A 24970-nucleotide genomic window follows, 5' to 3' on the forward strand; every position below is an offset into this window, starting at 1 on the left:
TAAAATCTAGAACATTTAAAGAAATTACCAGTGCGTCATTGTGTGGTAGCAACATTCCATCTACGTCCTCCTCCGTAAAAGTGATATCGTCTTCCTAAAGCCTTTTGCTATGAGTTATTGATACTTTCATTTTCTTTGCCGCTGAAAAGGTGACCCCGTTAATCTCGTTCCCTCCAAAGATCATGTTAATTGTTTGGTGCGGGGGATCTTCTCCTGCGTTCGAGGGTTCTACGTTGTCCTGGTTACGACCATAATTGCTCTTAGCTCGGTGACTTAAGAATTCTCTGAGGGGACTATTCTTCAATAATGTTGCCACTTATTCCCAGAGGTGTCGGTAGTACCCTGTCCGGTGGCCATTTGTCCCATGGTATTCACACCACAAGTTGGGATCCCTCTGCCTGGGATCAGATCTCATCAGTTTCAAGAACCGTGCTTCTTTGATGTTTCTCATGGCCAACACCAATTCCACTATACTGGCGTTGAAGTTGTATTCCAATAACTTGGGGTAAGAAGGATCCCGTGACCCTGACGCTTCTTTATCCTGCAGTGATTGATTATTCCGATCGCGATCAGTCCTCCTGTCAACAACGAACTTGTCCGTTGTCTGGAAACCTCTGTTACGGCCTTCGGTCCGTTCGTAGGGAAAAAACTAGCCTCTCAAAGTTCGTCTGTCCGTGTCATAATCATCTTTTGATTTTTCCCTGTTCTTTTCTTGTCCTTTGGTCGATGATGGAAAACCAACCTGATCATTTTCGATCCTTATTTTTGATTCGTACCAGTTATGGACATCCGCCCAGGTCGTTGCTTGAAACTCGAGCAGGTTTTCCTTAAATTTCCGTAAAGTGTCTGAACTCCTCGGATTTAATCCCTTGGTGAATGCTTCAGCCACCCATTCATACGGGACAGCCGGGAGAAACATTCTCTCCTTTTGGAATTGGGTAACGAACTCTCGTACCAGCTTGGACTCTCCTTGCACAATCCTAAAGATGTCGGCCTTTCGGGCATGTACTTTTCTGGCCCCGACATGAGCCTTAGTGAAAGAGTCCGTGAGCATTTCAAAGGAGTCTATGGAATGCTCTGGTAACCGCGAATACCACGTCAAAGCTCCCATCGTGAGAGTTTCTCCAAATTTCTTTAGCAACACAAATTCAATTTCGTGAGGAGCTAAATCATTTCCCTTCACCGCCATTGTGTAGGTGGTAATATGCTCCTGGGGGTCTGAATTTCCGTCATACTTTGGCACTTCAAGCAAATTTGAACCGCTTCGGGATTAACTCTGGTGTCGCACTTGGTTTGTATGGAAATTGAGTATACTTTTTTGAGTCCGGACCTTTCAGCATTGGTGGCGCGCCCGGGATCTTGTCCATGCGGGCGTTCACTTCCCTCATAAACCATTAAAGTACATTCTTGAAAGGATCATTCTCATTATTGAGCCCGGATTTGCTCCCCCTGCCCCATCGGAGCCAATTTAACCCATGGGAGTATTGTTATCGATCCTCTACGTTGTTTGATTCGCGGGAGCCCCGAGAGGAATCGAATCTCGTCTGTTTGCATTATTCAAGGCTCCTTATAGCGCCTTCTTCAACTCCGTCATAACCTTATCCTATCGTGTGAGGTATCCTAGAATGATCGCATGTTGCTATTGCAAGACCCTTACCGCATCAATGACATGTTCCTCATCAGCATTATCGGGAGTTGTCTCCCGAACATGTCGAGGTTATTACCTGTCATGCACCGGTGTGGTGCCATTCCTCTCATTATGGGTGTCACTGATTGAGTCCTCAAAATGAGGCCGATCCCCTCGAATCTCGGGGTTGTGCGTGTTGTTAACAGTGTTATCTACCATTTCTTATGATTTTATTTTTCTAATACAAAATAATCAAAACACGTTAGTAGAAAAGGCAAGGATCAATTTAACTGCACGACTGTCTAGGCCCTACGGTGGGTATCAAACTGTTTACCCGTAAAACGGTATAGTTGAATTTATACATGGTTTCTAGACAAGTGAATTAATTTGATCCTGAAATAATAAAATAATCGAAGAATTATGCAATACTTAGCTTTAGGATGTAGACGAAACAACAGATGTAACAGTTCCGGGAACAGGGTTTCCTGGCACAACAACAATGAAATCAAAAAGCAAGAAGATAAGATTGTATTAAGCTTTGTATAGAATGTAACGTAAGTTTGCCAGAAAATTCGTGTCACCTTACAACGATAACTGAGCTCACGATTTATAGCTATGTCTAGGGAAGGAGGTCATAGGATCGTGCCCTTCTTTAATGTCAATTATGAGGGTTATTGATGAAGATGTAATGGTGAATATAAATGCCAAATTCCCTATAACGGGTAATCGCTCTTAATGCCAGGAAATATTCTTTATTTAATACTACCGGGCGAAGAGCATTTATCACATTTTTATGAGTGCTATTCTTTCCGGTGACAAACGAAATAGTTGCCTTCGATCTTTGGCCACCCCCTCGTCTTGGGTTCTATGTGTCCCTTTTTTGGACGGCCACATGTCATGACATATTTTACCCTATACACTTCTCCTTAAAAGTAATTCATGAATGCTGTTATGCGGCATCGGCGATTCAACCGTAATAAATTATTTGTTTTCTAACGAAAAATCTCAAAGTATTACTCCCTGCGTTTCAAATTAGATAAGATAGTTTGACTTGGCACAAAGCTTAAGAAAAAAAGAAGAAGTTTGAAACATGTGGTCCTCAAAGATTAAGGGGCAAAAGCTTTGTGAGGTCATGACATTTGTGTGGCTATAAAAGCTTCTTATTGAGGGTAAAGTGTGTAAAATAAAAAGTTTAAAGTTGAATTGTTTCCAAAGATAGAAATGTGTCATTATTTTTGGAATGAACTAATAAGAAAAGTGTGTCATTTAAATTGAAACAGAGGGAGTAGTAGTTTATATAACCTGAAAGCAGTTTGACAGCAACAATTTTATAAGCCTTATCACAATCATGGTTTATAAAACCCGATCTACCGCTGCCACAAAATTTCACATCTTGTTGGTTCCCCAAGTACATGTAATACGTGGCCGTCAAATAATAAAGTGACTCGAAAATTAGATGTCGGACCCACAAAAACTTAGAGTATTTGTTAACTAAGCAAACCAAAATTAATTTACTATTCAAGGCAATCAAGAATATTATTTTTTCTATTAATCTACTGTTGCAAAAATTAAACAAGTAAACAACTACGTTAACAAGAACGCTAGAGCTTGTTGTTAGATTTTACTCATAGGAGATGAAGATTCCAAGGTTGTGGTCGGTTTATTAATTCTATTAAGTTCGAAATTGCACATGTTAATCCGAATTATCTATGGTTTCTAATTGACCAGATATATATATATATATATATATATATATATATATATATATATATATATATATATATATATATATATATATATATATATATATATATATATATATATATATATATATATATATATATATATTATCCATCTATCCATAGTATATCAAACCTATATTCCTATGGTATTGAATCTATCTTGAACAAAGAAATACGACATTCAACTAAGCAAGGTCATTAGTTATATTCCTATACTAACCGTGAAATCTTTCTCCGAGCCACAGGTTTAGGAACAAGCTTTCTTTAATTCTACTATAATTTAAACATGTCTTTTTCAAGCATAACTTGGATAGTAGGGTGAATCGATAACTACAACAATTCATATGTTAAAACTAGAATTAAAAAAATAACCACGAGATGATAATTTGAATTAACCAAAATATAATTAATAAATGTAAATATTCATGTCAACCACAACCCTAGAAACTAGACTACTTAGCCACTCATGTTTGTGTTAACAATTATCCAAGTATTATGCATAAATAAACTACAAAGAAAGAATAAAGGGATGAAGAACTTAATGATTTTCTCTTATAAAGTTGTTCAACACGGTTCTTTTTCCTCCAAATATTGTCAAAACCTTCACTAATTATGTTTAGAAAGTATTTATAGGATAGGGTCAGAGACTCCATGTTCAAAATTAAGTAGGAAATATTGCAGACTGGGGTACTAGACGCCTGACCTTGCGGGACCAGGTCTGGGGCCGAACAACCCGATCAGTCGTTTTGCTTTCTAGATCCCCTTCCCCTATTTAAGACTTTATGTATATGTTTTTACTGTTTAATAACTTGCGAAGATGATTGCTTTGGTTTTGGAAGGGTTCAGGTTGAATTCGGAACACCTAATTTCATAATAGTGGCTTAGGAGACCAAGTTTCACTTGAGTCAACACTTTGAGTAAACGATCTCGGAATCAGGATTTGAAGGTTCCAATGGGTTCATATGACGATTTTGGACTTGGACGTGTGGTCGAATCGAGTGTAGGGGGACCGTGTCACGACCCAGAAACCAACCCGTTGTGATGGAAGCTAACCCAACCTGCTAGGTAAGCCAAATAACAATAAAATATAATATAATGATGTTGATAAGAGTAAAAAATGAAATAACTAAATTTTTATACAACTTCCCAAGGACTAGTAGTACAAGTCGTGAACCACTAAGACTTAGATTTACAAAACTAAAATGAAATAAAACAACATATGTTTGAAATGTACATGAACAGAATTCGAATCTAAAGCTACCAAGGACAAGTGATAGCCATAACTGGAAAGCATGTACATCGTAAACGTCAGCCCTCGCCATGCACAACAACATCAACACCAAGATCTGCACGCAAGGACTAGAAGTGTAGTATGAGTGCAACCGACCCATGTACCCAATGAGTATCCTAACTAACCTCGGCAAGGTACAAGAAGCAAAAACTATAAATAATACTCACCAACGCCTGTACAGTTCATAATTTCATCAAGTATAGAACGAATATATGATCAAATTTGGAAAATCTCAGGTATAACTGCTTTGATGCTCAAAATTCTTTGTTTTTAAAGTGTTTTACTCAGTCAACAATCCAACATATAAGGAAGATATGCATGTACAACAGACAACAATTAAGGAAATTGCAAATAAGGGTGAAATGCAATAACAAAATAATAGTTCGTTGCGGCGCGCAACCCGATCCAATAACATTATCCAACTCTCCCAGAGCTCACATCAACCAGAAACCCATCGGTTTCTCACAATCCGATTGTACACTATCGATAGAGAAATATGCGAGGGTGACCCTAGGGAGATGGATCCGTATCCACACGTAAGCACGGCCAATTCAACGTGCTACCAGCCCGGCGTTGTCACAAGCTTAATATCACAAACCGCCCGGCGTGGTCACAGGCTCAATATCAATCGCACGGACAACTCATGTGTTGCACGCATAACTCACATGCCATAATATCAGTATTTGGATCCGCATAGACAACTTACATGCTGCACGAGCACCTCACGTGCCGATACACACAATCTGCCCGACATCGTCACAGGCATAACAATACAATCTCCCCGGCATGGTCACATGCATAACAACAAAATCTGCCTGGGGTGGTCACATGCATAACAACACAATCCGCTCGGCGTGATCACATGCATCTAGTCCAATCATATCTCATGTGAGCAAATAACAAGAATACATGTATGTGATGAATGAATAACAACTCTTATGCTCCTGGACTGATATAAGTGAAATGCTAAAGTGTAGGCATGTGCAAATTGTGCTATCATAGCTCAAATCGGTAATTTCATCACAAAAGAACATTTATCAAGTTCATTCAGGGATTAAACCTCTATGTAGCCTCAAACATGGCTCAAGTAGATCATATAATGTTACAAATATCTGAAATATCATAGCTTAAAGCTTAACAGTCAATTCTAGGCTTATCATAGCCTAAGCACAACCCGAGCATGGATAAATACCCTCGATGTTAGCACATGGGCTCAAACCCCACATGTGTGCGCACCTATAGCATGTAGCCATTACAAATAATTAAGGCAACTAGTTCCTCAACAAAGTTTAGATATGATACTTACCTCAAACAAGCCAAAATAAATACCGAGCAGGCCAAACAATGCTTTAGAAATTCCATCCCACGCGTTTTGATTTCCGAACGGCTCGAAACTAGCCAAATGCAACTCAAGAACATCAAATAATTCCAAATGATAAAAACCCAGTCGATAAAGGTTGAATCTTTAAACAAAAGCCTAAAGTCAACAAAAAAGTCAAACCCGTGCCCGCACTTCTGAATCCGACAAAACTCAAAAAATTCGACAACATATTCAATCACGAGTCCAACCATACTAGTTTCACTCAAATCCGACTCCGAATCGATGTTCAAAACTCAAAAATTCACTTTATGAAAGTTTAGACAAACCCCCCCCCCCACCACACAATATCTCCTTTGAAATCATCAAATGCCAAAAACAAAGATAGATTCAGGAAATATAATCAAAATCGAGTATAGAACACTTACCCCAATCCACGTGGTGAAAATGTCCTCTACAATTACCCAAATTCGAGCTCCCCAATTCAAAATATGACAAAATGAACAAACCCTCGATATTATATGCTTCTGCCAAGACATTTCGCAAATGCAAACAAATAGTCGCACCTGCGACCTCCCTTCTGCGGTAAAAGACTCACACCTGCGAGAAAGCCTCAACCCAGTAGTTGTCGCTTTTGCTACACCAATACATACTTCTGCGATTGCGATTATGCGCTAAAGTTGCCGCACATGTGTCCCTGCAGTTGCGTCTACACTCTGCATCAGCGACCATCTAGCCCACTGTCCATTTTCTCTTATGCGATCACAATGTCCACATCTGCGGACGTGCTTCAGCGCCTAAACATCTGCACATGCGGGACTCTTCTCCCGAGCCACATCTTCCGCTTCCGTGACTCTTTTGCCGGTTTTGTGGCTCCGCACCTGTGCCCATAGCTCTGCAGGTGCAGTCACACCAGAATCCCTGCCAAACCAACATAGCCAAAATGATCCAAAACAATCCGAACCTCGTCCAAAACTCATCTGAGCCCCTCGGGACTACGTTCGAATATTTCAAAAAGTCCCAACACATAACACGGACCTACTCGAGTCCTCAAATTATACATAACAACATAAAAACGACGAATCACACCTCAAATCAAACTTAATAAACTTTTAAACTTTCAACTTTCAAAATTCGTGCTGAACCATATCAAATCAATCCGGAATGACCTCAAATTTTGCACACAAGTTCCAAATGACATATCAAACCTATTCCAACTTCTGGAACAACAATTCCAACCCGATAATATTAAAGTCAACTCCCGATCAAACTTATGAACATTCCAAACCTTCAAATTTTTAACTTTCGCCAAATAGTGCCAAAATCTTCTAAAAACACCCAAATGCAAATCCGAGCATACGCCCAAGTCCAAAATCACCATCCGGATGTAACAGAACTATCGAAACTCTATTCTAGGGTCAAATACACAAAAGTCAAACTTTGTCAACTCTTCCAACTTAAAGATTCAAACATGAAATTCATTTTTCCAAACTAATTTTGAATCACTCGAAAACCAAAACCGATGATACACACAAGTCATAATATATCATATGGAGCTAATCATGCCCTCAAACCATTGAGCAAAGTGCAAATGCTCAAAATGACCGGTCGTGTCGTTACATTCTCCCCTACTTAAACATACGTTTATCCTCGAACGTGCCAAGAATCGTTCCAAAGCCATCAAATCGCCATGTAACTCACCTTGCACATATACGGGGGTGATCCCAGGTCACCCCAATCCATGTAAGCTTTAGAAGATTATTACAGAAGATTATTACTTCAACCTTAGTCCGTAAAATTTAGAACCTAATTTCCAATATCTGGAATCCATTACCATACCCGAGTCTTGCATCTACACCCTGTATAAGTCTAAACAAGCTGTATCAAGTTATAACCATAACTCAATATGAAATCACATGATATACCACATAAATTGCATACTTGTAGAAATAGTTTCCAATCACCGTTGCTGCTTGAAAACAAACCCGTACTTGTAATGAACCTCATATCAAATAAAACTTTGTTCAAACCTTCGTACACTACCAATGATGAATGAAATACGCAAAAACTCATAACCACTCATCAACTCAACAAGTCGTGGAGCTCTCTCTTGTCCGACAAGAACCAAAGCCAAATTCTAAGCCAACTTCTAAAATTATTCTTCCATATATACCGTAATCAAATCTGATAGTACCCATTCTATGTCCAATGACCTCATCTCATCAAACACAACCATTCTATTGACATGGCACGCCAATACAACCTATAGCCATAAACCGTACAATCTATGTACCAATAAGAAACTATCAAAGTGAACTCAAATATGGAAAATGGCTCAAATGAGAGAACCGTCCCGCAAGCTCAACAAGTAGAACCAAGACATACGAATCTATCATAAAGGATCATATTCCAACATAACCTCGCTGCAATATGTGACCCCACCCAAACACCGGTCCATATGAAATACCTCAAGCCACAATGCTCAATATCAACAACTACATGCAATTCGACATCAAGTACACAAAGTGCATGACCATAACCACGGAGAAGCGAATGAGAGTATATACCAAACCTGAAAAGACCATAACCAAGGTGCAATCAACCATTCAACACCCTAATAACCATCTCGCTCGAATTCCTCTACAAGGCCCATACAGAACAACATCGTGTGTGCATATAACCAATAAATCACAACCCCTCGTAGCATAGAAGAGTAACACATAGAATATATCAGAACACTAACAAGCTCAACTCTAACCGAATGACACACACCTCAACACTAACAGTTGTGAGTTAACAAATCCGACCCCGTGTAAAATACACATTCTCATTGGGCCTACTAATGGGCCCTTAAATCAACTCCGGTCATCCCCAAATGGAAAACTAGCCCTCCAAAAGTCCACAATGACCTAACCATAACACGTACCACCATCTAGCTATCTTTGATCACATCTTCACAGTCCACAACCTCGAAACAATCTACTTCGGAGAACTCCCAGTCTCTGAATCCACAAAATACATAAATCACTATAGTTGATCCCAACTCTACCACTCGAATGACTAACACATCTCTCATACACGATCATCACATGAGGAATACCTCTATAATTCTTCCGCGCCACATAGAGAAAATCTGAATATCAGTAGTTGATCAACCAGGTAAGTACCGTAATACCAATGAAGCATCTGTAAGTCAAAACTTAGTGCGCCTTCTGAATTGTGCATCCTTCTCAAGCAATACCAAGTAGTAATAACATTCATCTAATCATATGAAACGTCCATATTATCAAAAATTTATGACCTTCCATCCAAATCTGAACCGCCACCTTGTACATGCAAATCTCAATCCCACAGGACGCACCGCATCTATCATGCCGTCATGTGAAAAGTACGAGAATCTCATTATCAACTTTGAGTCACAAGTAGAATACATACTCAATTAGCCATGAACCTTTTACTTTATCCCATCTAGGAGGAAATCACAACACGCAACATGCTCCTCACGCCGGTAGGAAATATTCGTCTCAAACCATGGTAGAAACTATCGAGAACTCTAAAAAACTATTTGCACATAATCAAGCCATCAGACCTAAATTCCTCGAACAAAACCAAGTCACGTAGGTCGCCAAGCCCAAGAGTATTGCCGCGAAATGCATGTAGAGACTCACCACATTAGAAGAAACAAAAGAACCGATTATACGCATTACCATGCTGACCCAATCTACCACCAAGCCGTCCTATTTCTCCAAGTTCCTTCCGAATTGCCTTCAAGTTAACACTTGTCCTTGCCAGAACACCACGATCCTTACCCAAAGCTCACCGCAAGAGATCCTAACATAAAACCACATTGTCCTAAAGCCCACAAGCCACTGTATTCCCTCTTAAGCACCCCAAAAGTACCACAACCGAGACACACACTCTGAGGAGACCTTCAATGAATTTAAAGTCGTTCCTTTTACCTTTCAGATCCTAAAATGTAAAATCCATAGTGATACAGTAACACCGCAAGTCCCGGCACCATCCAATGTAAATCTTAGATCATACCCATATAGAAATTCAGAAAAATTCTCAATTTCCACATATAAATCTTGAATCCATTAGAACCTTCTTGAGAGTCATCCACTATGGTCAAATCTTAATTGCACTGCCCAAAAGGGCCGAACGACCTGTGCCCCATTAGCACAATAACACCCAAAGAAGTTATCCACATCCTAAGCAACTGAGTTAATATTTTTTCTTGGTACTATATATCCATCATGAATAGAAACCCTAGACCGAAACCCTAGACCATTTCCAAGACTTCCATATATCCATGAGGTGTAATACATCATGCATCCAGAAATTCCTTACTCAAGTCATCCTCAAAACCAAAGTCATAACCGATCTACAAGTATGCCTCAGACCGAAACCAATACGACACATAACCATGCAATCAAATCACCGATGGTAGACTCCCCCACTTGGCTCAAAGCCATAGAATAAAACATTCGATAATACACAATACCCATACTCTATTACTGCCAAAATATTGCAATGCGATTCAACTAAATCCTTCACAAGCTCCTGCAACACAACCCATAAAATGCCTCAAATCATTTGCTAAGCTCGCATTCATCCTCGTGACAACTAGGTCAACTTTCACCACCGATCCAAACTCAAATTGCAACACATATAACCCACTGGTAGAAAGAAACTCTCCATACAATATCATAAGGATCACACATCTGTAGATTACCTTTTAGGTTATAACCCACCTGCTTAGCCTCAAATTGTTATCTCTTTATACCCTTTCACAGCCACAATTACTACGCCATCACTTAATCTTCCTGAGTATGAACTCATCCACAAGACATACGAATCTACTTTGTTCCACATATAAAAGAGATGAAAGTTCCCTTAACATGATCATGACTGGAGATTGTATAACACAACCACATAAATCGAGCATTCAATAGTCCTTTCCATATCTGAAGCAAACTCTTCTTGCCATATCCAAACCATCTGAACGCATAACGTAATCACTTCATACTCATCACATAGCCATCCAACCACTCACCGAGCCATAAATTCCACCCATAGGTACACTACCGGACATATAAGTTCAAAAGCACATGCTCACACAACTGAAACTTCCGATCCTAAGTTGTGGTCTAAACCTAGCCTCAAGTCCTCTAGACTGGACCGTCACCAAGACACAGAAAATGCATCTCGCACCTCATCCATGGAATCGCATGTCGTTGATGCAAAGCTAGTATGGAACGCTCACATACGCGTATGCATGAGTGGAAGAAATTCGAAGAGATATGCTTTAAGATGAATCAATGCCGCACAATAAGGGAAGAAAGATGAGAAGTTTATCCTAAATGCCCTGTAGCCTCTCGAAGATAGGTATGGGCGTCATCATATGGATCCGCAAGACTCTACTAGACATTTGCTCATGACTCATAAAACTTATGAACCTAGAGCTCTGATACAAACTTATCACGACCCAAAAACCAACCCGTTGTGATGGAACCTAACCTAACCCACTAGGTAAGCCAAATAATAATAAAACATAATATAATGATGATGATCAGAGTCAAAAATTGAATAACTGAATTTTTATACAACTCCCCAAGGACTAGTAGTACAAGTCAGGAGCCACTAAGACTTAGATTTACAAAACTGAAATGAAATAAATGCAACATATATTTGAAATGTACATGAACAAAATTTGAATCTAAAGCTACCAAGGATAAGTGATAGCCATAACTGGAACGCAGGTACATCTTCAATGGAAGCCCTCGCCAAGAACAACAACATCAACACCAAGATCTACACGCAAGGTACAGAAGTGTAGTATGAGTACAACTGACCCCATATACTCAATGAGTATCCTAACTAACCTCGGCGAGGTACAAGAAGCAAGAACTAAAAATGATACTCACCAATGCCTGTACAGTTCATAATTTCAACAAGCATAGAACATATATATGATCAAATCAGGAAAATCTCAGGTATAACTGCTTTGGTGCTCAAAATTCTTTATTTTAAAAGTGTTTTACTCAGTTAACAATCCAGCATATAAGGAAGATATGAAAGTACAACATGCAATAGTCAAGGAAATTTCAAATAAGGGGGAAATGCAATAACCAAATAACAGTCCGTTACGGTGCACAACCTGATCCAATAACAGCAACCGGCTCTCCCAAAGCTCACATCAACCAAAAACTTGTCGATTTCTCGCAATCGGCATGTATACTATCAAGAAAGAAATATGAGAGGGTCACCCTAGGGGGATGGATCCGTATCCACATGCAAGCACGACCAATTCAACGTGCAACTAGCCCGGCATGGTCACATGCTTAATATCATAAACCACTCGGCGTGGTCACATGATCAATATCAACCGCACAGACAACTCATGTTCCATAATATCAGTATCTAGATACGTGCAGACAACTGACATGCTGCACGGCCAACTGACGTGCTGATACTCACAATCCGCCCGGCGTGCTCACAGGCATAACACAATCCGCCCGACGTTCTCACATGCATAACAAAACAATCCCCCCGACGTGATCACAAGCGTCCAGTCCAATCATATCACACAAGGGCAAATAAACAAGAATAAATGTATGTGATGAATGAATAACAAATCTCATTCTCCTAGACTGCTATAAATGACATGCTAAAGTGTAGGCATGTACAAAGTGTGCTATCATAGCTCCAATCGGCAATTTCATCATAGAATAGCATTTATCAATTTCATTCAGGGATTAAACCTCTATGTAGCCTCAAACATGGCTCAAGTAGTTCTCACAATGTTACAAATATGAGAAATATCATAGTTTATAGCTTAACAGTCAGTTTTAGGCTCATCATAGCTTAAACACAACCCGGACATGGATAAATACCCCCGGTATTAGCACATAGGCTCAAACCCCACGCATGTGCGCACCTATAACACATAACCATCACAAATAATTTAGGCAACTAGTGCCTCAACCAAGTTTAGATAAAATACTTACCTCAAACAAGCCAAATCAGATACCGAGCACGCCAAACAATACTCTAGAAATGCCATCCCGCGCCTACCAACTTCCTAACAGTTCGAAACTAGCCAAAAGTAACTCAAGAACATCAAATAATGCCAAAGGATACAAACCCAATCGATAAAGGTTGAATCACTAATCAAAAGCCCAAAGTCAACAAAAAGTCAAACCCGGGCTTGCACCTTGGAACCAAACAAAACTCACAAAATCGTCTGCAAATACGTGTGGCCCCGCAAATGCATCTGCATTCCGCATCTGAGACCATCTAGCCCACCATCCGTTTTCGCTTCTGCTATCACATTGTCCGCATATGCGGACGCGCTTCAGCGCCCAAACTTCTGCACCTGTGGACTCTACTCCCAAGAAATACCTTTTGCTTCCATGACTCTTTTGCCACTTTTGCGTCTCTGCTCCTACACCCATAGCTCTGCAGGTGTGGTCACACCAGAATCCCTGCCAAACCAACATAGCCAAAATGATCCAAAATGATCAGAACATCGTTTGAAACTCATCCGAGCCCCTCGGGACCCCGTCCGAATATTCCAACAAGTCCCAAGAAATAACACGGATCTACTGGAGGCCTCATATTACATATCACAACATAAAAAATGATGAATCACACCTCAAATAAAATTTAATGAACTTTTGAATTTTCAACTTCTAATACTCGTGCCGAACCATATCAAATCAATCCGGAATGACCTCAAATTTTGCACACAAGTTCCAAATGACATATTGAACCTATTCCAACTCACAGAACAATAATCCGCACCAGATAACATCACAGTCACCTCCTGGTCAAAGTTATGACTATTTCAAACTTTCAAATTTCTAACTTTCGCCAAACAGTGCCGAAACCTTCTAGAAACACCCAAATGCAAATTCGAGCATACGCCAAAGTCCATAATCCCCATCTAGACCTAATGGAACTATAAAAACTCCAATCCGGGGTCAAATACACAAAAGCCAAACTTGGTCAACTCTTTCAACTTAAAGCTTCAAACAAGAAATTCATTCTTCCAAACTAAATCCGAATCACCCGAAAACCGAAACCGACGATACAGACAAGTCATAATACAATATACGGATCTACTCATGCCCTCAAACTATCGAACGAAGTACAAATGCTCAAAATGACTGGTCGGGTCATTACAGATCGGGAGCATTTTAGCACTTATTGTTGAAAGTTGGCATCTTGAAGGTTTTAGAGCTTTCTAAGTTTGATTTGAATTAGACTTTAGTGTTATCGAAATACTTTGGGGATTTTGAACCTTGGATTATATTTGTATAGTGATCTGTGACTTGTGCGTAAAATTTGGCATTATTCCGAGTTGTATAAGTATTATTCGTCGCGTTCGGAGCTAGTCAGAAGAAGTTTGAAGTTTAAAGGTTGATTAAATTGGTTTTGAGGTGCGATCCTTTGGTTTGATATTATTTTACGAGTTATGAGACTTGGAGTAGGTCCGTACTATGTTTATGGATTATTGGTACATTTGGACGGGGTGCGGGGTAACTCAGGTGTGTTTCGGACCACCAGGAGCAAGGTTGAAGTTGGTAGATTTTGCTGTTGTCATGTGTGAATCGCGATCACAGAGATAATCTCACTATTGTGAAGAGTTGTGAGGGGCTGGGGAGGTTTTGTTCTTTGAGACCACGAAGAGAGCATTATGATATCGGAGCTTTGGCCTGGCAGTACTTCGCGTTTGCGTGACTAAGGTTGCGAACGTAATGAGTTGGGGATGCGAGCCATGGGAGGTTATCTGGTTTAAGAGATCGTGTGGTTCAGTCCGCGATCACAGAAGAGAAATTTTTGGGTGGGCTGTAGTAAAGCCTACATGTTCGCGACACTTGGCTCGCGTTCATGATGAGTCCAGTTGGGTAGCCTTCGCGTTCGCGACCCCTATTGTCGTGATCGCGACGGGTAAAAACTGGACATAACACATTTTAATATCGGAACTTAGACTCATTTTTCCCATTTCTCATCTTGCTTGGCCAATTTTGGAGCTTCTTGGATGAGTATTTTCTTCAAACATTTTAAGGTGAGTGATTTCAGTCTAATTTGAGTTAAATACATGGATTATGGGTAACATAGAAATTAGTAGAATTTTGGAATTTTGTTGAAAAATCTATTTAGTAAAAATGGGATTAGACCATGAAATTGATTATGGAATTATGTATAATTTATATATTTGAGTTCGCGAGGTCATGGGTAATATTTATCTATAAATATTTTCGGAATCCGAGTACGTGGTCCTGAGGGTGACTTTTAAGGAGTTTGCAAGCGGGGTTGGAACATTACTCTAATAGCTAAATTATGAACTTTTGAACATATATTAATTGATTTATGCATCATTTGATTAGTTCTGGGTTGCTCGATGTTGTTTTGAGGCGACCAGTGAGGTTTGAGAGTCGAGTATAAGGCTTGGAAGTGAGGTAAGTCTCTTGCCTAATTTGGTAAGAGGGATATATTCCTGTGGGTGCTTTAATTGTTGTGTGCTACTTGTTGTGGGTGCTACATACGCACAATGTGACAAGAGTCCGTACGTATCTAAAATCATGTTTATGTCCTGGTAGACTTAGGACTTTACCATGCAATATTTGTATTACTTGAACTCAACTCGTTAGTTTATTTTCTTATATTTATAATTGAAATTTGATTAGAGATTATGTTAGGCCTGGCCTCTTTACCTTGAGTTTTTGGCTGAGTATTTGATTGTCGGTAAAAATCATGCTTTCTTTATGTTTCTACCCTTGTGTTGTATTTACTTGAACCGTAGTTCGGGAAGTTCCTCTATTCCCGTGGATCAGGATGTATGCCTCGATAGTGATTTGAAATAGTATTATGGATCGGGTCGTACGACCTGGGAAGTATATTTAAGATGCATCGATGGATTAGGCCATACGACCTCGGCAATGCAAACTACTATTAGGGATCGGGCCATACGACCTTAGCATAATTCGTGCATAATATCGCTAAGAGTCGGAATGTACATGAGATTTACTTCTTGACTTGAGAGTTGACATTTACTTGATGCTCCTTATCTGTTTAAGATAGTGCATGGTAGTTGAGGATTTGATATTATTATTATTATTATTATGTTAAAGGATCATGTTAGTTATAGTTACTTATTTCATTGCTACTTATTGTGTTTCTTGACTGCATGCACTTTATTTATTCGACCACCAGTAAGTTTCGATGTCAACCCCTCATTACTACTTTTTTGAGGTTAGACTAGATATGCATTGATTTATGTACCCATACTACACTTCTAAACTAATTGTGCAGGTACTTTAAGCTATCATATGGGCGTGCATACGCACTATCCGGAGGCTTAGTGGTGAGATGCTCTCCATGCTCGGATCTGCACCACTTGGTGCCTCCTTCTTGTTACATTTATCATTTCTTTTTATATTGTTTCAGACACTAACCATAGTGGTTTGTATATTTTCTACTACAATACTCGTACACTTATGACACCGGAGTTTGGGAATTTCTAGTAGATGATTATGGTTTTACCAAATATTATCATCCTTTCATTTGTACCTGATGGTTTAGTAAGAACGTAATTATGTCTCCCCGATTTCTACACTTAATTTTATTTATCTAATGAAACCCATGATTTCGGAAGCATAAAAATGGACAATTAAATTAATGGTTTAGCGTTCGCTTGCCTAACGATGACATTGGGCACCATCATGAACTATGGTGGGATTTGGGATGTAACAGCTAGGTATCAGAGCACTAGGTTTACATAGGTCTCACGAGTCATGAGCATGCCTAGTAGAGTCTTGCAGATTGGTGCGAAGTCATCAATACTTATCTTTGAGAGTCTATAAGGTGTTAGAAAACTTCTCTTTCCCCATCTCCTATTGTGTAGTTGATGTTGTGCTAAGTATCTTTCTTTTACTCTCTCACAGATGGTGAGAGAACGTGCGACAACAGTACCCAACGGCAGAGGGGCTACTCCCCTGATGGCAAGAGGTAGAGGCAAAGGTTGAGGGAGGGTCACTGCCCCTACTAGAGGACGATGACATGCTAGAGTTGCTCCTGTAGTAGCACCAGTGGATCTGGTGGAGGATCCTTTTATTGAGGAGCAGGATGAGATTCTTGTAGCTGAGCTGGGCCCAACAGACTTTGTGAGTGCACTGGGATTTCAGGATGTCATGGGTCATATGTTGCGGTTCATGGATTCTATGACCCAGGCTGGACTATTTCCAGTAGATCCGGCCACATCTCAGGCGGGAGGGGGAGTACAGACCCCTACTGCTCATACGCTAGGGCATGCCACCACTGTGTATCAGCCCCCAAGTGCACTACCTGGGGCAGGGTTTAGTCGGTTGTAGAGGTTAGAGCAGAGACTACACTAGCCATGACCGTTGAGGAGCAGAAGCGATTGGACATATGGACTAGGCTTCATCCTCCTATCTTTCATGGTGAGAAGTCTGTGGACCCTCAGGGTTTCATTGACCGTTGCAGAGAGGTGCTGCATAACATGGGGTAATGGAGTCAAATGGGGTGTATTTTACTACATTTTAGCTAGAGAGGAAGGCCCACAGATGGTGGCAGTCTTATACCCGGAGCAGGCCAGCAGGTTCACCTCCTTTGACTTGGGACCAGTTCACACATCTCTTTTTGGAGAGGTATATTGCACAGTCATAGAGGGAAGAGTTAATAGGTGAGTTCGAGCAGCTCCAGAATGGTTAGATATCAGTGACCGACTATGAGGCGAGATTCTCTAAGTTTTCTCATAGATGTAGAGAGAGTGCGAAGGTTTATTGTATGATTACATCATTGGATTCAGGTTTTTATGGCTCAAAAGGCTGAGATAGGGACTTCTTAAAATTAGGTTATGGAGATAGCTCGGAGGATCGAGCGTATCTGCAACCAGGGATGAGAGTTCACATCGAGGGATAAACGACCTTGGCATTCTAGGGAGATTTAGTGGCGCCTCGTTTGGGGGCAGGGGTCAGTTCATGAGGGGCCAACCTAGCAGGCCCATGTATTCAGAACCACCGCCTACTCGGGGTGCTCTAACATAGCCTTACTTTAGCGCCATTCCAAAGAGCACCAACCATCCACCGGCTATTCAGGGTTCCTACAGTGGGTATTCAGATCATCACAGTCAGACCTAGAGTCAGCAGTTTTCTGCACCGAGAGGTTGCTTCGAGTGTAGTGAGCTTGGTCATGTGAGGAGGGTTTGCCCCGTGCTTCGGGGCAAGAAAGTACAATAGGGCCATCAACCCATGATTATTGCACCAGCTGCCACACTGCCCGTCCGGCCGGCCAAGTGCGGAGGGCAGGTGGGCAGGGATCGCTCTAGAGGTGAAGGCCAGTTAGGTGGTGCCTCAGCTATATTTTATGCCTTCCCAGCAATATTAAATGCAGTAGTTTCAGACGCCATGATCACAGGTACTATTTCTGTCTACTGTAGAGATGCTTTGGTACTATTCGATCCAGGGTCTATGTATTCCTATGTCTTTTCTCTATTTTCCCCATATCTGGATGCTTCCCTTGAGTCCTTGGGTATTCATGTATATGTGTCCACATGTGGGTGATTCTATTGTTGGGGATTAGGTTTCCCGATCATGTGTAGTGACTTTATGTGGTTATGTTACCATAGCGGACCTTTTATTACTCGATATGACCAACTTCGAGGTTATCCTGGGCATGGACTAATTGTCTCCGTACCATGTCGTTCTTGATTTCCATGCCAAGACTGTTACCTTGGCGATGACAGTGTTTCCTAGGTTGGAATGGAGGGGCTCATCTATTAGTACATCCAGTCAGGTTATCTCTTACTTGAAGGCTCGACATATGGTCGAAAGGGTTGTTTGGCCTATCTGACCATTGTTTGAGATACTTCTGTAGAGACTACCACGATAGATTCTATGCCTATGGTGGGGGAGTTCTCCAATGTATTTCATTCTGATTTACTAGGCATGCCACTAGATCGTAATATCAATTTCAGCATTGATTTGGCGCCAGGAACCCAGCCTATCTCTATTCCGCCTTATCGTATGACTCCAATGGATTTGAGAGAGTTGAAGGAGCAGCTTCAGGAGTTTCACGAAAAGGGGTTCATCAGGCCGAGTGTGTCACCTTGGGGTGTACCATTATTATTTGTTGATGTGCATTGATTACCGCCAGCTGAACAAATTTACCATCAAGAATAAGTACCCGTTGTCACGAATTGATGATTTGTTTGATCCGCTATAGGGTGATAGAGTGTTCTCGAAGACCAAATTGAGATCTGGGTATTATCAACTGAGGATTCGTGCTTCGGATATTCCATAGACGACATTTCGGAGTAGATATGGGCACTATGAGTTTTTAGTGATGTCATTCGGCTTGACTAATGCTTGACAATATTTTTGGATTTGATGAATCATATGTTCAGGGCATATCTTTATTCATTTTTCATTGACTTCACTGATGACATATTGATCTACTAGCGTAGTATGGAGGAGCACAAGCAGCATTTAAGGATAGTGCTTTAGACCTTGCGGGAACAAAAGCTTTATGCTAAGTTCTGTAAGTGAGAGTTCTGGTTAGATTTTGTGGCTTTCTTGGGGCATGTTGTATCTTGTGAGGGTATTAAGGTGGATCCCAGGACGATCGAGGCAGTTTAGAGTTGCCCTTATCCTACCACAGCAACCGAGATCAGTAGTTTCTTGGGGCTAACAAATTATAATTGTTAATTTGTGGAGGGCTTCTCTTCTACTGTAACTCCTTGGACAAGATTGACCCAAAAGGGTGCTCAGTTCAGGTGGTCCGATGATTGTAAGGTGAGCTTTTAGAAGCTCAAGACCGCATTGACTACAACACCGGTGTTGGGTTTTCCCTCCGATACAAAGATGTATACTGTGTATTATGACACTTTACTCGTTCATTTGGGTTGTGCATTGATGCAGGAGGTGCGACTTATTGCATATGCTTCACTCCAGTTGAAGCCCCATGAGAAGAATTACTCTGTGCGAGATTTAGATTTGGCTGCAATAGTTCATGCTCTCAAGATCTGGAGGCATTATCTTTATGGAGTGGTGTGCGAGGTCTACACCGATCACTGCAATTTGCAGCATTTGTTTAAGCATGGGAATCTTAACCTAAGGCAGTGCAGGTGGCTTGAATTACTAAAGGATTATGATATTATCATCCTCTATCATTCAGGCAAGGCGAATGTGGTCACGGATGCCTTGAACAGAAAGGATGAGAGTACGGGTAGTTTGGCATTCATTTCAACAGAGGAGAGGCCATTTGGCTTTGGACATCCAGCTCTTAGCTAACCAACTTGTGAGGTTGGATATTTTAGACCGTGATTGAGTTCTTGCATATGTTGTGGCTCGGTCTTCTTTATTCGAGCGGATCAAGGCTCGTCAGTATGATGATCCACACTTTCTGGTCCTTAGAGAGATAGCGCTACGGGGTGATGCCAAGGAGTTTACTATCGGTGATGATTGTGTTCTGTGACTCCAAGGTTGCTTATGTGTTCCTAATGTCGAATGACTGAGGGAGACAATTCTAAAGGAGGCACATCATTCACGGTATTCTATTCATCCAAGTGCCACGAAGATGTATCATGACCTGAGGCAACATTACTTGGTGGCGATAGATGAATAAGGACATAGTTGAGTAAGTGGCAAGGTGTTTGAATTACTAGCATGTTAAGTACGAGCACTAGAGGCCGGGTGGCTTACTTCAGCAGATGATTATACCAGAGTGGAAGTGGGAGCACATCAGTATGGATTTCATGGTTGGGTTGCTGCGGACATTAAGGAAATTTGATACTGTTTGGGTTATTGTCTACCATTTGGAAATTTGATACCGTTTGGATTTCATGGTTGGGTTGTTGCACACTTTATTTCGGTGATGACTACATACACTTTAGAGAGGTTGGCAAGATTTATATCCAAGAGATCATCTGGTTGCATGGCATGCCTATTTCCATCATTTCAAATAGAGGCACTTAGTTCACTTCACACTTCTCGAGAGCTGTATAGAGTGAGTTGGGTACCCGGATAGAGCTCAGCACGACCTTTCATCCGCAGACCAACATACAGCGGAGCGAACAATTTAGATTCTGGAGGATATGCTCAGAGCTTGTGTGATTGACTTTGTAGGGTAGTGGGATTGATTCTCAGTGTTGGTCAAGTTTGCATATAACAACAATTATCAGACCAACATCGATATGGCTCCATTCAAGGCCTTGTATGGTCGACGATGTCATTCCCCCGTCGATTGGTTTGAGGCTGGGAAGTCTAGGTTATATGGTATTGATTTGGTAAAGGATGCCTTGGATAAGGTAAAGTTGATTCATGAGATATTTCGCACAACTCAGTGCAGATAGAAGAGTTACGCGGATCAGAAAGCACGAGATTTTTCATTTATGATGGGTGAGAAGGTTCTCTTGAAAGTCTAGTCGATGAAAGGTATCATGAGGTTTGGGAAGGGGGTCAAGTTAAGCCCGAGGTTCATCGGTCCATTAAAGGTATTGGAGCAAGTTGGAGAGGTTGCATACCAGCTGGCTTTGTCTCCTAGTCTATCAAGAGTTCATCTTGTATTCCATATGTCTATGCACCGGAGGTACCATGGCGATAGGTACCATGTGTTAGATTACAACACAATTCATCTAGATGAGATCTTGGGTATGAGGAGGAGCCAGTTGTTATTATTGACCGGCTGGTTCGCAAGTTGAGGTCTAAGAAGATTTCAGCGGTGAAGGTCTATTGGAGGGGTAAACCACTCGAAAAGGCAACTTGGGAGACCGAGAAGGACATACAAAGAAGATATCCACACTTATTCGGCACTTCAGGTGTGATTCTAAACTTGTTCGAGGATGAACATTTGTTTAAAAGGTGGAGAATATAATGATCTAATAGGTCATTTTGATTTCTAGATCTTTGTTACCCGATTCAAGACTACTTGTAGGTGCTTTTACTATTTTATGACTTGCGGGGATGGTAGGTTGGATTTTGGAAGGGTTTAGATTTAATTTAGAACACTTAGTTCCATAATAGTGGTCTAAGGAGGCCAAGTTTGACTTGAGTCAACACTTTAAGTAAATAACCTCGGAATTGGAATTTGAGAGTTCCAATGGGTTCGTATGATGAATTTTTGACCTGGGTGTGTGTTCGTATCGAGTTTCGGGTGGACCGGGAGCGTTTCCGCACTTATTGTTGAAAGTTGGTGTCTTGAAGGTTTTAGAGTTTTTTAAGTTTTATTTGAAGTAGACTTTGGTGTTATCGATGCCCATTTGGAATTTCGAACCTTGGACTAGTTCATATAGTGATTTTTGACTTGTGCATAAAATTTGGCGTCATTCCGAGTAGTCTATGTATGATTCATCATTTTCGGAGCTAGTTGGAAGAAGTTTATAGTTCAAAGGCTGATTAAATTAGTTTCGAAGTGCGATTCTTGGTGTCAATGTTATTTTACGATCTCCGGGACTTCGATTAGGTCCATAGTATGTTTATGGACTTATCGATACATTTGGATGGGGTCCCGGGTGACTCGAATGTGTTTTTGAGCATCTGGAGCAAGGTTGAAGTTGGCATATTTTGCTGGTGTCTGGTGTGAATCACGATCGCGAATATGGTCTCGTGATCACAAAGAGCTGTGAGGGGCTGAGGAGGTTTCGTTCTTCGCGATCACGGAGCTTTGGCCCGGCATTACTTCGTGTTCGCGTGACTAAGGTCGCGAACACGATGAGTTAGGGGTGCGGGACATGGGAGTTAACTGGTCTATACGATCGCGTGGTTCAGTCCGTGATCGCAGAAGAGAAATTCTGGGTGGGTTGCAGTAAAGCCTAAGTGTTCACGGCATTTGGCTTGCATTTGTGATAAGCCTAGATGGGTAGCCTTCGCATTCACGAACTCTCTTGTCGCGTTCGCAAATAGGAAATGGAGGGCAGGAGCAAGGTTGCGCTTGGCAATCGCGAGATTTATCCGCGACCGTAAAGGGTAACAACTAGGTTGAACTTATTTTAATATTGGAACTTAGGCTCATTTTTCCCATTTCTCATTTTGCTTGGCCGATTGGAGCTTCTTTGAGGGGGAATTTAATTAGACATTGTAAGGTGAGTGATTTCTACCTAATGTGAGTTAAATACATAGATTATGGGTAGATTTTAACATAGAAATAAGTAAGATTTTGGGATTTTGTTTAAAAACCTAGGGTTTAGTAAATATGGGATTAGACCACGAAATTGATTATGGAATTGTGTATAATTTATATATTTGAGTTCGTAAGATCATGGGTAACATTTATCTATGACAATTATCAAAATTTGGGCACGTGGGCTAGGGGTGACTTTTATTGACTTCCCGGGCAGGGTTGGGAAATTACCCAAATAGCTAAATAATGAAATTGTGAACATATATTGATTGATTTATTCATCATGTGATTTATTTCAGGTTGCTCGACATTGTTTTGAGGCTACTAGTGAGGTTTGAGAGCCGAGTAGAGGGATTGGAAGCAAGGTAAGTCTCTTGCCTAATCTTAGAAGAGGGAATTATCTCCATAGGTTCTTTAAGTGTTGTGTGCTACTTGTTGTGGGTACTACGTACGCACGAGGTGATGAGATTCTCTAAATAGCTAAAATCATGTTTATGTCTAGGTGGACTTAGGACTTTACCATGCAATATTTGTATTACTTGAACTCAACTTGTTTGTTTAATTACTTAAAGTTATAATTAAAATTTGATAGAGATTATGTTAGGTCGAGCCTCTTTCCTTGATTTTTTGGTGGAATACTTGATTGTAGGTAAAAATCATGCTTTCTTTATGTTTCTATCCTTGTGTTGTATTTATTTGACTGTAGTTTGGAAAGTTCCTCTATTCCTATGGATCGGGTGGTACACATTGGTAGTGCTATAAGATAGTATTATGGATCGGGTCGTACGACCTGGGAAGTATATTTAAGATGCATCGATGGATTAGGCCATACGACCTCGGCAATGCAAACTACTATTAGGGATCAGGCCGTACGACCTTAGCATAATTCGTGCATAATATCGCTAAGAGTCGGAATGTACATGAGATTTACTTCTTGACTTGAGACTTGACATTTACTTGATGCTCCTTAACTGTTTGAGATAGTACATGGTATTTGAGGATTTCATATTATTATTATGTTAAAGGATCATGACAGTTACAATAACTTATTTCATCGCTACTTATTGAGTTTCATGCCTACCTATGTTTCATGCACTTTATTTATTGGACCGCTAGTAAGTGTCGAAGTCGACCCCTCGTCACTACTTCTTGGAGGTTAGACTAGATACTTACTAGGTACGTGTTGATTTATGTACTGATACTACACATATGGACCAATTGTGCAGGTACTGAGCAGGTACTTCAAGTGGTCATATGGGCACACATACGCACTATCTAGAGGCTTAGTAGTGAGTTTCTCTCCATGCTCCGATCTGCATCATCTAGAGCCTCCTTCTTGTTATATTTATCATTTATGTCTATTTTGTTTCAGACAGTAGCCATAGTAGTTTGTATATTTTTTACTAGATTGGCCGTGCAGTTGTGACACCGGGTTTTGGAAATTTATAGCAGAAGATTATGGTTTAGCTAACATTATCATCATTTCATTTTATGTTTAATTTGTACCTTATGGTTTAGTAAGAATGTAATTAAGTTTCCATGGTTTCTATAGTTAATTTTATTTACCTAATGAAACCCATGATTTCGAAAGCATAAAAATGGACAATTAAGTTGATGGTTCACCATTGGCTTGCCTAACAGCAATGTTGGGTGCTATCATAGCCTATGGTGAAATTTGGGTCATGTGAGGTGCGTTTGGAGCCTCGGGAGGCCAGTCCTGGCGCAAGCAAGATGCTGCCTTAAGCCAGGCATCGCCTGGCCTTGCGCCTAATTTGGCTTCTTCATGTTTTCGTGTTCTTTTCTTGTATTTTTGTCCCCGTTTTGTGCAACCTTTACTTGTTTTTATA

Source organism: Nicotiana tabacum, chromosome 13 (assembly GCF_000715075.1).
Source record: "Nicotiana tabacum cultivar K326 chromosome 13, ASM71507v2, whole genome shotgun sequence".
Lineage (NCBI taxonomy): Eukaryota > Viridiplantae > Streptophyta > Magnoliopsida > Solanales > Solanaceae > Nicotiana > Nicotiana tabacum.